We start from the raw sequence: 12,166 nt of genomic DNA on the forward strand, positions 1-12,166 counted from the left end.
GCTAAACATCGGCGAGGTTATAAACCAAATTATAACGCGCCATAACCTTCGTTGACAAGTCACTCGTGAAATGGCGCGTTTTGGCGGGAGCAGGCAAGCAAAGGCGACAGTCTCCATGCAGCCAAAACTAATGCCGTCCGCGTTAATGGGGGGTGAACTATAAAATACATTTATGCATTTTTGTAATGTTATTACTTATAGAGACAGCTAAATATTGTTATGCGTGCTGTGGTGATATATAAGTTGTGTAGCGCGATAAGTGGTAACTGTTGTACAGTGATTAGATGAAGATATTTAACTACCAAGGAATAGGTATATCGGTTAAAGTTTGGATGAGAATACCGAGTGTAACACTGAATTTCGAAGATCACTGGGTCCTTTAACTACGGAATACATTTCCCAAGAATATTACTTAAAATTTGCCAACGCTTCAAATCGTACCGTCGAAATAGTGAATATTTATATGTTCTAATATTGATCTTAGTTCTTACCCTGTTATTCAGAAAAAAGATAAGCTAAAGTACCTATATATTTTGTCACTATCGCACTTTACGAAATTTGGCATTGATAGAACGAGACAAAACTTACATTAGCTCAAAGTATGCTTTATATTTTTTTAATGAAAACCAGGTTTATCTTATAGAAAAAAAACAACACACGAAAATCATAAAGGATAATCATCTACTACGAGTAGATCATTGAGCCGTGGAATTAGTAGGTACTCCGACGAAGTACTTACTAAATCCATGCATTGAGCATTGCTAGATACTGGCTGTACAAAAAAATCTAGTTGTCAATAACAACAATGTCATCAGTCATCATTTTCAAGCAAACCTTCAACCAGAAAAGCGATAAAATTTTATTATAAAAAATTTAAAAAAGTAACAAATAAAAGATGTGCTGGTTAGGCTGGGCTGTGGCGTTCTCTCTGCTGTCCTACATGTTTATGATACCACAAGGAGCGGTGCAAACCCCACATTAACGTTTTTCGACAACCTTAAAGATTTGTCTATCACCAACATTATTGGCTACTTTGTAAGTTATTGCCTCTTTTTAAAGTAGAGAGTTGGCTTCACAAAACTGTAGTCCGGTCTGAAAAGAAGCTTTTATACGCGTATTAGCAAGTTTGTAGTATTACTAAATAGCTTCATATCCATAGTAATGTTATAAATACGTCTTGGTCTGCTTGCCAGTCACGTATTCACTGCTAAACTGCTTGGCCATTTTGATAAAATTTAGAGTCGACATCAAAAATGAAATTCCGCGAGCACCTGCGGTTATTAGTGATAATATACTTTTAGTGAAGTAGTTAGTACACGGTCATTACCCCCCTATCTTCCATTTCATCTTATGGGGCTGTTGCAAGAGATTTCATTAAACATAAGCATTATATGAATTAATAATAACAATGTCTAATTATCCTACTACGTATTTTGTTTCGTTTATTTCATTATATTTAATTAACGATTTATTTAAACGCAAAACATCGTAAAGACTACTTGGGTACATCAAAATAAACAACTTTTATTACGACTTTTCGTGATTCGTAGTTTATTTTTTCATATAAACAATCTTATTTGCGATTCTACACATCTTAACTCTATTTAATAGCCAAGCAACACGAGACAGTACAGTGGCGGTTATGTAGCGGAATGGAACATCGAGTTAACGTTTTATAGAAACGACATTAAAACTAAAAAAAGGAAAAATTTTGTATTTTTTACGTTTAGACAAAAGTCTTAGAACAAAAGATGTTTGACTATAGGTATGTGACTAATGCGCCTTTGGAAGGTTACCTATGCTTTAGATACCAGTAACACTGTATATGCAAATATAGCAAGCAAATGTTAAGATAGAAACATTTTCTTTTTCAGATTTATAACTGTTTACTAAAGGACCTGAACACGCCTTTACCAGTATATATTTTAAAAAATCGATAAAAAGAGTAAAATGTAAAATGTAAAATATTACCAACATAAAAATAAATGTTCGTGAATTCACTAAGACTTTCACTACGATTATCCTAAACACATGAACACATGTAAATGATAAGTTGATATAAGATGTAAGTTTTTTTCTAAATAATTATTTATACCTCTGTGTTCGCCTATAACAAGTAATATTTATATATTTTTCGATGCGTCTATATGACATACATAACATAACTTACATAAAAATACTTAAAAAATACAAATATTTTTAGAGCTCGTATGATTTGCTCAACCCATTTGCTGATGGGATGCGAACATGTTGTGTTTGTATTAATATATTTATTTATAAAAATCGAATCACATCCGAACTTGTTCCAGAAAATATCCAATCAATGCACCAACAAATTGTACATTCGTTTTTTACGCAACAGGAGCGCTCCCATGCGGCAATTACAGAATATTTTCCACGTTGCGGCCGCTTGTCCTTTGTTCACAAATAAATTATAGAGGTGCATCCACATGCGACGGTCGCGTCGGCGACAGATCGCACCAATTTGAATATTAATAGTTGCAACGGCGCGTGAAAATGACGCTGGGAGATACATGTTTACAACTGGCTGGAAACGACACAGAGGAATGACGAAATTCTAGAATAGTGTGAGATACGTAAATAAGGTGCGTGGTAGCACTAGAATAGTCTCGTATCCTCCCGTCGCGTACGAGGCGACTAAGGGATGAAGAGCCTTAATAACCGATAAGCATAGCATTCTTAGTGGGTTGCCGTTCGGACGGACATCAAATCACTGCCAATTCTTCAAAATTTTAAGGTTTATGTTTAAGGACTTTTGACTCCAGCAGCGTTGAATAAGACATCAGGAAGAACGCAAAGATGAACGAAAGAAAAGTCTTGACTATCTCATTAATTAGACTAAAAAACATGCTTCTTCATATCTGCCGGCGTGTTTAGTATCTTACTTACCTAAACATGAATGGCCTTTTTTTTCAATTGATCTGTGCTGTTTCTGACAAAAATAGGTATTGCATAGGTATCTAAGTGCAAGAAATTCTAGGTCATTGACATAGTTTATCTCAAAACTTAAGAGATTAAGAACTGGCTTAACCCTCATCTATACTAATATTATAAATGCAAAAGTCATGTATGTCATAGTTAAAAAAAAATCTGCACTTTTTCCAAAAATTAACCCCGAAATGACTCATGGTGGGTGAAAGTTTGTATGAAAATCACGCCCGTTCCGCTTTCGCAGAGAAATTCACGCGGGCGAAGTCGCGGTCAAAGGCTAGTACTGAAATAAGACAACTATTATTTCCCCCAAATGGCAACTTTATAAAATAGCAACTTCCAAAAACATTTTCATTGTCATTTCCAGCCGCAACATTGCCACTTGTACCCGGCCGACGAAGCGCGACGACAATGTGACCGCGCCCTTAGACCCACTTCGTCCGATGCATAAATCAAACGCTAATAAATATCATACGTACTCGTTTCCGGCACAGCTTTCAATGGTGTCGATATAAGGGTTAAATATATACGCAACTTGGCACCTTAGCACCATATGGTAAATTTAATCCTCTTAAAAATTCGCCATATGGCCTCGAAACTTTTACAACATACTTTCAGTAGAAACAACATAATAAGAAAGACTAATTTATTCCTAAAAAGTGAAGCGCCTACTTCTATCTCATCTGAGCGTTCCTCGTTACTTACCCAGCCGTTGAGCGTCAGAGCCCAGGATCCGCTGCACTCCAAAGAGGCGCCTATCTAAATATGTATAAAGTTTGCGACATCAGATCTTCTTCTGTTGGTAAGTGTTTACGTCTAGGATCTGCAAACGTGATAAAAGTCAGAGGTCTACTTGAGGTTCACATCCTTACATATCAAGTGTGTTATTGCCATGGAATTAGTGAGTAGGTAATTGTACGGAGAATTACTCATTCCATGGTTATTGCTCATTGTTAACCATAGATAAAGAAATGTGAGGTCAGAGATGCAAAATGCGCCCTCTGAAAATGTGAGTCGGAGGGCTTCTTGGGCATAACATCCATTCTTATCGAGTGTGTTATTGTTTATTGCTAACAATAGACAGAGAAATGTGACGTCAGTTCTTCTTCAGCTGGTAAGTGTTTACGTATGGTATGGGATCTGCAAGTGTGATAAGGTCTTCTTAGGTCTGACATCTATTCTTATCAAGTGTGTTAACCGTAGACTATGGAATTACTACGGAAGTACTACGGAAGTACTTACTAAATTCATGCCGTAGACCAAGACATGTAACGTCAGTCACGTAATGCGACTTATCACCAGTAAGGTGGCTGTATTCACGCGGTCGCGCGTGAAGCCGCACCGCGCACCGTGTCGCCGGCCGCGCCTTGCGGCTCAGCGTTGTGGGCGGCATGATCGAATCAATTGTCCATTGTATCCGATTTGCGTTTCATCTAGATTGAATTGAGATAGCGGTGGCCACCGATACTAGTTTGAACAACCAAACCTGTAATAGATGATCAAAAAAGTACATATGGTAGAGGCTAGTTTACTTTATTATGCAGTGGTAGTGGTCACGATACTTTCGACTGCTGTCTGGAGGTCCTGTTTCGATTTCCAAAATAGGCTTTACATTAATTATAATTATATCTACCTATATTAATATTTTCATAGATAGATATATGTCTATTATTTCTTGTATTGAGTGAAGACAAAATCTATCGATTTCGTCAACAATAAATGGACTACTTTCACGATAGATACTTACGCGATAGTAGGTATATTATCTCCCTACTTTTAATATCCAGATCACAACTGCCAGTATCTATTCGTTTATATAGCTCTCAATTAATATTACACTGCAGTAGTTGTTTGTTCTGTTATTGTTAGTGTCGTTCATTGTCAAAATTCCTCGCCACCCTCCCTCAGATATTTAATTTTGATAGCAAGTCTCCGTGACGGAGCTACGAATAAATCTTATCCAGAATCATTCCAATACCACCGCAGATATAACCGTAGCGAATCCTTATTCGAGGACTGTCCACTTTACTTAAAGTCACAGAAAATGTTCTATCAATTTTCTACTTTATGCTTCAGAGATAAAGTTCCAGTTTCCAACAACTGTTTGGATTTGGAATGGAATTATTTATCGGATATAGCAAATGATATTCTATGCGAATAGGAGACATTCTAAATTCGAAATTGGCGCTAAAATCCTAGACAAATAGTGAGAAACATACTCAAAAGTATATCTTATTATTACTACAATAGAGTTGAGAATACTTTTGATGACAAACTTGACCCATCTCTGGGGATTTGCACAGGGCCTTTAGTTACGGTTTTATTTGAGCTGCGACAAATATTTGGACATTTATTGCAGGGTCTGGTGCGGAATATTAAAAGGTTTTATTTGATATCTCATGGCCACCATTGGACACGCCAGATTGTTGGATTAGTCGTAAACGATTTGGGCGAGACCACTTGGTGTGCCGCATGAAGCTAGAAATATGACTGACTTAGTTTTTGTTTCCCTTATGTTATCTTGTTCTACGTTTCTTTTCAATGTCCCGGTTTAACTGCGTTTGATGTATTTCGAGAAACACAATAATTTAGTACGAAATGAAGATAATTGCTTTTAGTCCCACGCAAATTGGTCCATGTTTGAAATTAATTTCACAAAGGGAATCGGTTTGTTAACAAACTTCAATGTTGCGTTGAATATCTATAAAGGCTATGTTTTTTCGTAAAGCCATAAAACTATGAACTATATACATCCAACATAGAATGAAGAAGGTGCAATGATCAATCTTCAGCTAATTCCCAATGAAGTGGGCAATAAAACGCTCCGTCGCCGCCGCCGGTGTCGGCGGGTGCCACCGCTCCCAGGCTGTCAGCAAAAAATCAAGCAAAACGGTGACAATTGGTGCATATCCCCAACGAATTATCCCCATTCGGCTCCTTTGTATCGAGCCTACCTTTATTTCTCGATTTTTGCACTTTTTCCTTTCCCATTTGTTTATCTCCTCTTTTTAGGTCCACAATGATTCCGCCTCATTATATCGGCGGAGTTAGCACGCGCTCGGACACTAAATCTCCCGTGGAATTCTAGCGAATTACCAGACGAGCAAGCGCGTTTTTTCGGGTGATTGATTTGAGCAAGACTTACTTTCTGCTTTTTGGAACTTTCGACGGAATGATTGACTTCCAATGGTCTTTATCGCACTTGCTCGGTATATCTATACCTATACATTCTACTTATATATATATTATACATCTGTACATTCTACTTCCTATCCATAGAATTAGTAGGTACTCCACGAAGTACTTATTAAATCCATATTCCTATCTTAAAACTTCTTTCTTTTTACTCTAATCTAGCATCAATGAGATCCATCACAGAACTTATTTATTTATATATACGATTTTGTTAACATATAGACCAAGTCAGCTGTATGGGAAAATTCAATCGGACTACTTACTGGGTTAGACGGAGGAAGTCGCATGCATTGAAAGATATCCTCGAAAACTATTTAGATAAGATAGATTAGAGAAGATCGCCAGGTGATATAGTTTATCCTAGGAAACACGACAAACACATTAAATGTAGGTACAAAGTATTTGTCATATTTTTATCTTCGCTATGAATCCAGTTTTTTTGATCTCATAGGTACTCCTTAGGCTTAGATAAAGATGTGCCTATACTATTATGACTTGTGTACTTTGCAAATGAAAAGTGAAAGTTATCAGAATTAATTTTTTGTATACCAGATGAGAAGTCGTATACCGACTATGCAAAAAAAAGTCCACATTTCGGACAATATTAAGAAGTAACCCTTTGTGAATCAATATTGTCAACATATGCAGCATGAGTTTAATTTGTCGAAAAGTATGCCAATGCATAATGCATATTACCATTATTGTCTCCGAAACGGACAGGATGTTTATCTAAATTGCCAGCCGATTAGTTTCCTCGGAAACGGTTTCGTATGCACAGCAGTTTTATGCAACAATGCGCAAAAAATCGGATGTTTCGATTTTGGTTTCGGGGTACGATGTGTGTGGCTCTCTGTGGTTCTAATTTTAATATAAATAAGTTATTAAGTAGGAATCTTGCATTATAATTAGGTCACAGATTTGCCATTTTTAAAAGTCATCAAAGTTTTGTGCATTTTCTTATTCTTATTTTTTGTCTGATAAGAAAATAATATATATTATTAAGTGTTATAGCTATACGACTTATAATTGTAGATTTATCTCCATTTCACGCCATAGATAATAACAATTATAAATACTGTGACTGTGATAACTACTGTGAATGCTGTGCAAATCAAATTAATTATCTTTAACAATTATATATTTATATTTTATCCCATCTACTGACATCAAAATCTTACCAGTACATAACCCTGTTATTCATAAAAAGTTAAAACATACTCTAAGCTAAAATATGTTTTCTCACTATTGCATTTTATAATATTAGAAATTGACAGAAAGAGACAAAATATATTTTAAGTTAGAGTAATAGTAACAGTACCCCATTATTCATAAAAAGCTTAAACATACTATTAGTATTTTCCTAAACATAAGGTAGGTTGGAAACTACGAGTATGCCATGGACAAAACCCATCCATAGATGATCTAGATGGTCATTTTCCCTCATATGCGATGTCGTTCTCAAATTACCTTTAGCTAATGGCAACCTTTCGTAATAAAAGACGAGTACCACTTAGAACAAGAAGCAGAAAGCATTGAGTTTATAGAAGTGACTCTTCAATTTGAGCCGTAGCTTTGACCTCGTTGCCCAATGAATTCAAGCAATTTTGTCACTACTATAGGTTGGCTCTCTTTCTAAATTTTCCTCTTCAATAGCGAGGTTCGATTTACTCATTATGAATTTCTCGTTATGAATCTTCATTACGTCTTTAAACTCCTCCTGTGACGTTTACTTGGTTTTCATGAGCCATTTCTTCCTTACCGAAGTTATCTTGTTGATCCAACATTTATACAACATAATTTGCTTACGTTTATTTCGAAGCGCTATTTCTACAACCTCCACACTCCAGTTCCAGAACGCAATGGTCTCTAATCTTCATAATATCTCACGTTCGCTATATACGAGCGGCTACGAGGCCCGTGATGCGAGCTAATGCCGGCACCTACAGATAGCGAGACTCACGCGCATCTGTCGTGAGAGCTGTCACGAGCCAGGACGTGATCTCTGAAAACTGCTTCTCCGCCAGGCATCGCTCGTTTAGTTAACCGCTCCAGTTTTGCACTATTCCAGTTTTTAAATACTAGTAACCGATGCGTGTTTAGATAACTGTAAAACTCATATTAAATATAAAGCACCTCTGTTACACCATCGAAAAAACTTGAAATACCGAAAGAGCGATACGCGTCATATATAATGGCTTCCTCAATAAATATCTTGCAAATGATAAAAACTCGACACTTACACAGAAAACTGTCCGTAATATCAGCCAGAGGACATCCGTCAACGGCGCCGCGCGCCTGCGCTGGCGAAAACGGCCCAAATTCATAAGTTTTTGCCACGAGATCACTTGGAAGTGATCCGCGAAAATGCTCAGATAACTGTCATTTTTTGCCACCCAATTGTGCGGTACAAGGTGGTAAAAAGTTAACTTACGAGGTACTTTCTGATATATTTGAGCAGTAACTTTTGTTATTTTCGTCAATATCTTTTACCTCAATTTAAAAGTAATTTTGTTAAGAGTTTTTTTATTAACTAAGTTCCTACATCACGACTTTGTCACATTGTATCTGCTAGTCTTTTTAAGTAGTTTTCTCCATCAATATCAATAGTCAAAAACCGAATGAGAACGATTGAATTCTTTCCATTGATTTGAAGTAGGCGGTATTTTTTATTTTTATCAGTATTTTGATAGAAGATTAAATCTTATAGAAATAAAGTACCTAAGTAGTTCATAAAATCCAAACCTGTCTATTGACGCATGTAAATATCATGACCTGGAAAAACTCAGCAAGTTATTACCTAGTTATTGATAAATGGTTCCAGCTAACGTTGATCATAAAGCTAATTGGTTTTAATTATTTTCTATTCTAGACAATAACTGTGTATTACTACCACACTAGGTTAGCGATCAAAGCAATTACGAAGCCATTTTCTGGCTTCACTAACTTCACTACAGTGTTATAAATAGTGATACTTTTGAACTCATCTTTAATAAGAGGAACTTGCAATCACTTTTCTTAGGCCTCAGTATAGACGCGCTCCGGGACAGATAAGTTTGTTTCTCTGTAAAATATGTCCCAGCTCAAGTGGGCTATCATAAGCTACTTGGATTCCTAAGGCACGGTGTGTAGCATTCGCAGCTTAGGTGGGATTAAATATTCTACTTAATCATTCAAATGAACACACCAGTTTATTGCTTCATCAAAAATGTTTACTAAATCTCCATCTCTCTTCATAGTCGTATTGTCTTAGGCCATTACGTGAAATGAAACACTCACAACTGTCTTGGCACTATTAATGGAATTGTTTACCATTGCCTTCTTCATCTCACACACGAGTTAATAATCAACCAGTGTGCAGGTTTCTTCACGATGTTTTCCTTAGCAGGAAGCAGAAAAATAATTGTGGGGTTACTAAATCTCCATAACTTACTAATATACGTATAGTTAACTATAGGTATATTCCGACACTATACTTTCTGTATCTACTTAGTTACTGGATATTTATCTAGTTATATGTTTTTTCAAACGGCCTCTGAGTTTCACATTCCTGTGAACGATAAACACGTGCATACTTTTACAGGATGATTTTTAAGCATCATTCGAATTTTCACAATATGTTCAATACGTAGAATACAACAAAATATTCCAGTGAAACAATGAGAAAAACATAAACGACGTTCCATACTTAAGTTCGATTAGTTGATACGTCAATGAGAAAGCCAAGAACGGATGGATATCCGTAAGAAATTTCTATTTTAACGGAGCAAAACAGTCTTAATAAAAATTCAGTTAGGTAATAATAAAAATAAAGGTTAATAATTAAAAAAAAAACATCCTGTATCTTTACCTAGACGTTGTTTGGAGGAATTCAGGTTCTCGCTTGCGACTCATCAATGAGTAACCATACCATTCCTTCTGAGGCAAACAGCGTAATCAGGCCCTCGCTATCGACGAATAACTTAATGGGTCGGCAATAAGTTCCATTGAGACAGACGGCTTGATCACGCGGCATTTTTCGCCTCCGATTTGGATGCGCCCGAGGTTAGAACTTATAAAGTTTACTCGTTAAAAAAAAACTTATTCATGTAGAAACTCACTGAATCTTCGGAAAAAACTTTTAGAAACTTACACACTTTTTCTATGATATCAGGTGCATGATTTCTAAGTAGTTTGATACTAGAAAATTGTATTTTCTATCTCGCCGGATTGACAGATGATTTTTATGTAGACCGCGACCAATTTTTTTAACAACCAAAATTATTGCTAAAGAGAAGATCATTATTTCCATCAAATTCTTCAAAGTGCGCGTTGCGTTTCTCGATATAGTAAAATATATAACTAATTTACTTATTTTTACCTGGATTAAATTTATTCTTTTGGTTCTCAGCTCCTAGGCGTGCGTCAGTCGTCAGTGCGATTAATTGCAAGCCCCAAACAGAACAGGAGCTCTTTGAGAAGGCTTGACGTGCGAAAGATTTAACTATCGTCTGGATGCGGCACCTTATTATATTTCCTCAGTAAAGTATACCTTAGGATCATAAATCGTTTGAGAATTCTACTGGAACTATTATAAAAATTCCTAGCATATTTAGAAATTTACATAAGTCTTTAAAGAAAGATGATTTTATTACGAATTCGAAAAACGAATCGTACATACTAATTCGATGCAGCCCCTAAACCTTTGTCAAATTTGTTGCTTGTACTTATCCAGTAGTAGTAAATAAACGTTTAATTTATCTATCTTTATCTACCTAAATACTTTGTAGTTTGATAAATATTTTAATTCTTATGATATAGTTTTACCTTCATATATCTCTGGCGTGGTGCAAGCGTCTGTCTTCTCATTGTCCCCAGTGATTTGTGTCGACGACACCAGAGAGAGATGCAAGTGTCCAAATTGAATGAGCCAGAGCAGGACGCAGTCATCCACTTGGTCACCACGATTAATTATAACGAGCGGCTTCTCTATCGGTTATTTGCTTTTTTATTTCGCGCGAATTTCGCAATCCCCGAATTCCTTTTCGCGCCGAATTTAAAATTGACATCTGAGTTAGGTACTTATAAGGAATTTTGGTAACTTTTTTGATAACCTTTTACAGGGGACAGCTTAGAACTTATGGTTGTATTCGTTTTGCATAATTATATATTTGTTTTGTTATACTTGTATCTTGCAATCTACCTGGATCCCTTCACGTCTCTATTTAAAAATAAAATGATTTCCTTCTTTCACACAATATGTAACCTAGCTATCTTTATATGTTTTTAATCCTTTGGTAGACTGTACCAAAGGATACCTCATGCTGATTCGCCATCATTTAATTTTAAATCATTTAAATTTAATCAACACGGCTCCTTTTATTATGTCTAAATTAGAATCATCATGATCGGTAGCTATATTACACTGCTGTGTATAGACCTCTCTCAATCTATGACATTCATCTTTGTCCCATGCTATGCGAAGCCACTTTTGACCTCCGACTTTTCTTAAGTCATCAACATATACAATATAATTCAGATTGCTTACATTACGCTTACCATCTCTGTCATTAACCTATTATTACAGCAGAGTACATTAATATTTGGCAAAGACTTTTTAAGTGAGTTGCACCAGTCAACTTTAACCTGCCCAGAAAAACGCAAAGTAGATTTTGTCTTTGTCACGAGTTAAAGTCAACATCAAAGTTGACTGGAGTCACATCGCAATAAGCGTTACATAACATTGAAATTAATCTCGCATGAATGGCCGACTCGAGCCACAATCTGCCTCGTTTATCAATCTAACACCACGACATTTGTGACAGAGGTCCTTACTTCTCCTTATCGTAAGTACATCTTTTGCGTTGCACCTCATTCAAGTGAGCTATTGTGGCGGGGATTCACATTAGCCGAGTTACAAGAGGAATATCAGTTGTGCTTAGGGTGGGTTGCACCGTCAACTTTCGCTTGACTTTAACGTGCGCAGAAAAACGCAAAGTACCTACGCCATTTTGTCTAAACGTCTGCGCCGGTTAAAATCAAC

General features: G+C 36.3%; 1 long non-coding RNA gene across 3 annotated transcripts; it reads left to right on the forward strand.

Moving 5' to 3' along the window:
• Positions 1-807: 807 nt before the first annotated feature.
• Positions 808-11,130, forward strand: LOC128679233 (uncharacterized). Of its 3 annotated transcripts, none has more exons than XR_008405736.2 (6): positions 808-1,035; positions 1,875-2,065; positions 2,310-2,606; positions 3,320-3,508; positions 10,535-10,664; positions 11,002-11,130. It is a non-coding gene; the product is annotated as an uncharacterized LOC128679233 (long non-coding RNA). The 3 variants fall into 3 exon arrangements; XR_008405737.2 differs by lacking the exon at positions 11,002-11,130 and adding an exon at positions 3,613-3,754 and having other exon boundaries at positions 10,535-10,912; XR_008405735.2 differs by lacking the exon at positions 11,002-11,130 and having other exon boundaries at positions 10,535-10,909.
• The last annotated feature ends 1,036 nt before the right edge of the window (positions 11,131-12,166 follow it).

This window comes from Plodia interpunctella, chromosome 21 (genome assembly GCF_027563975.2).
Source record: "Plodia interpunctella isolate USDA-ARS_2022_Savannah chromosome 21, ilPloInte3.2, whole genome shotgun sequence".
Lineage (NCBI taxonomy): Eukaryota > Metazoa > Arthropoda > Insecta > Lepidoptera > Pyralidae > Plodia > Plodia interpunctella.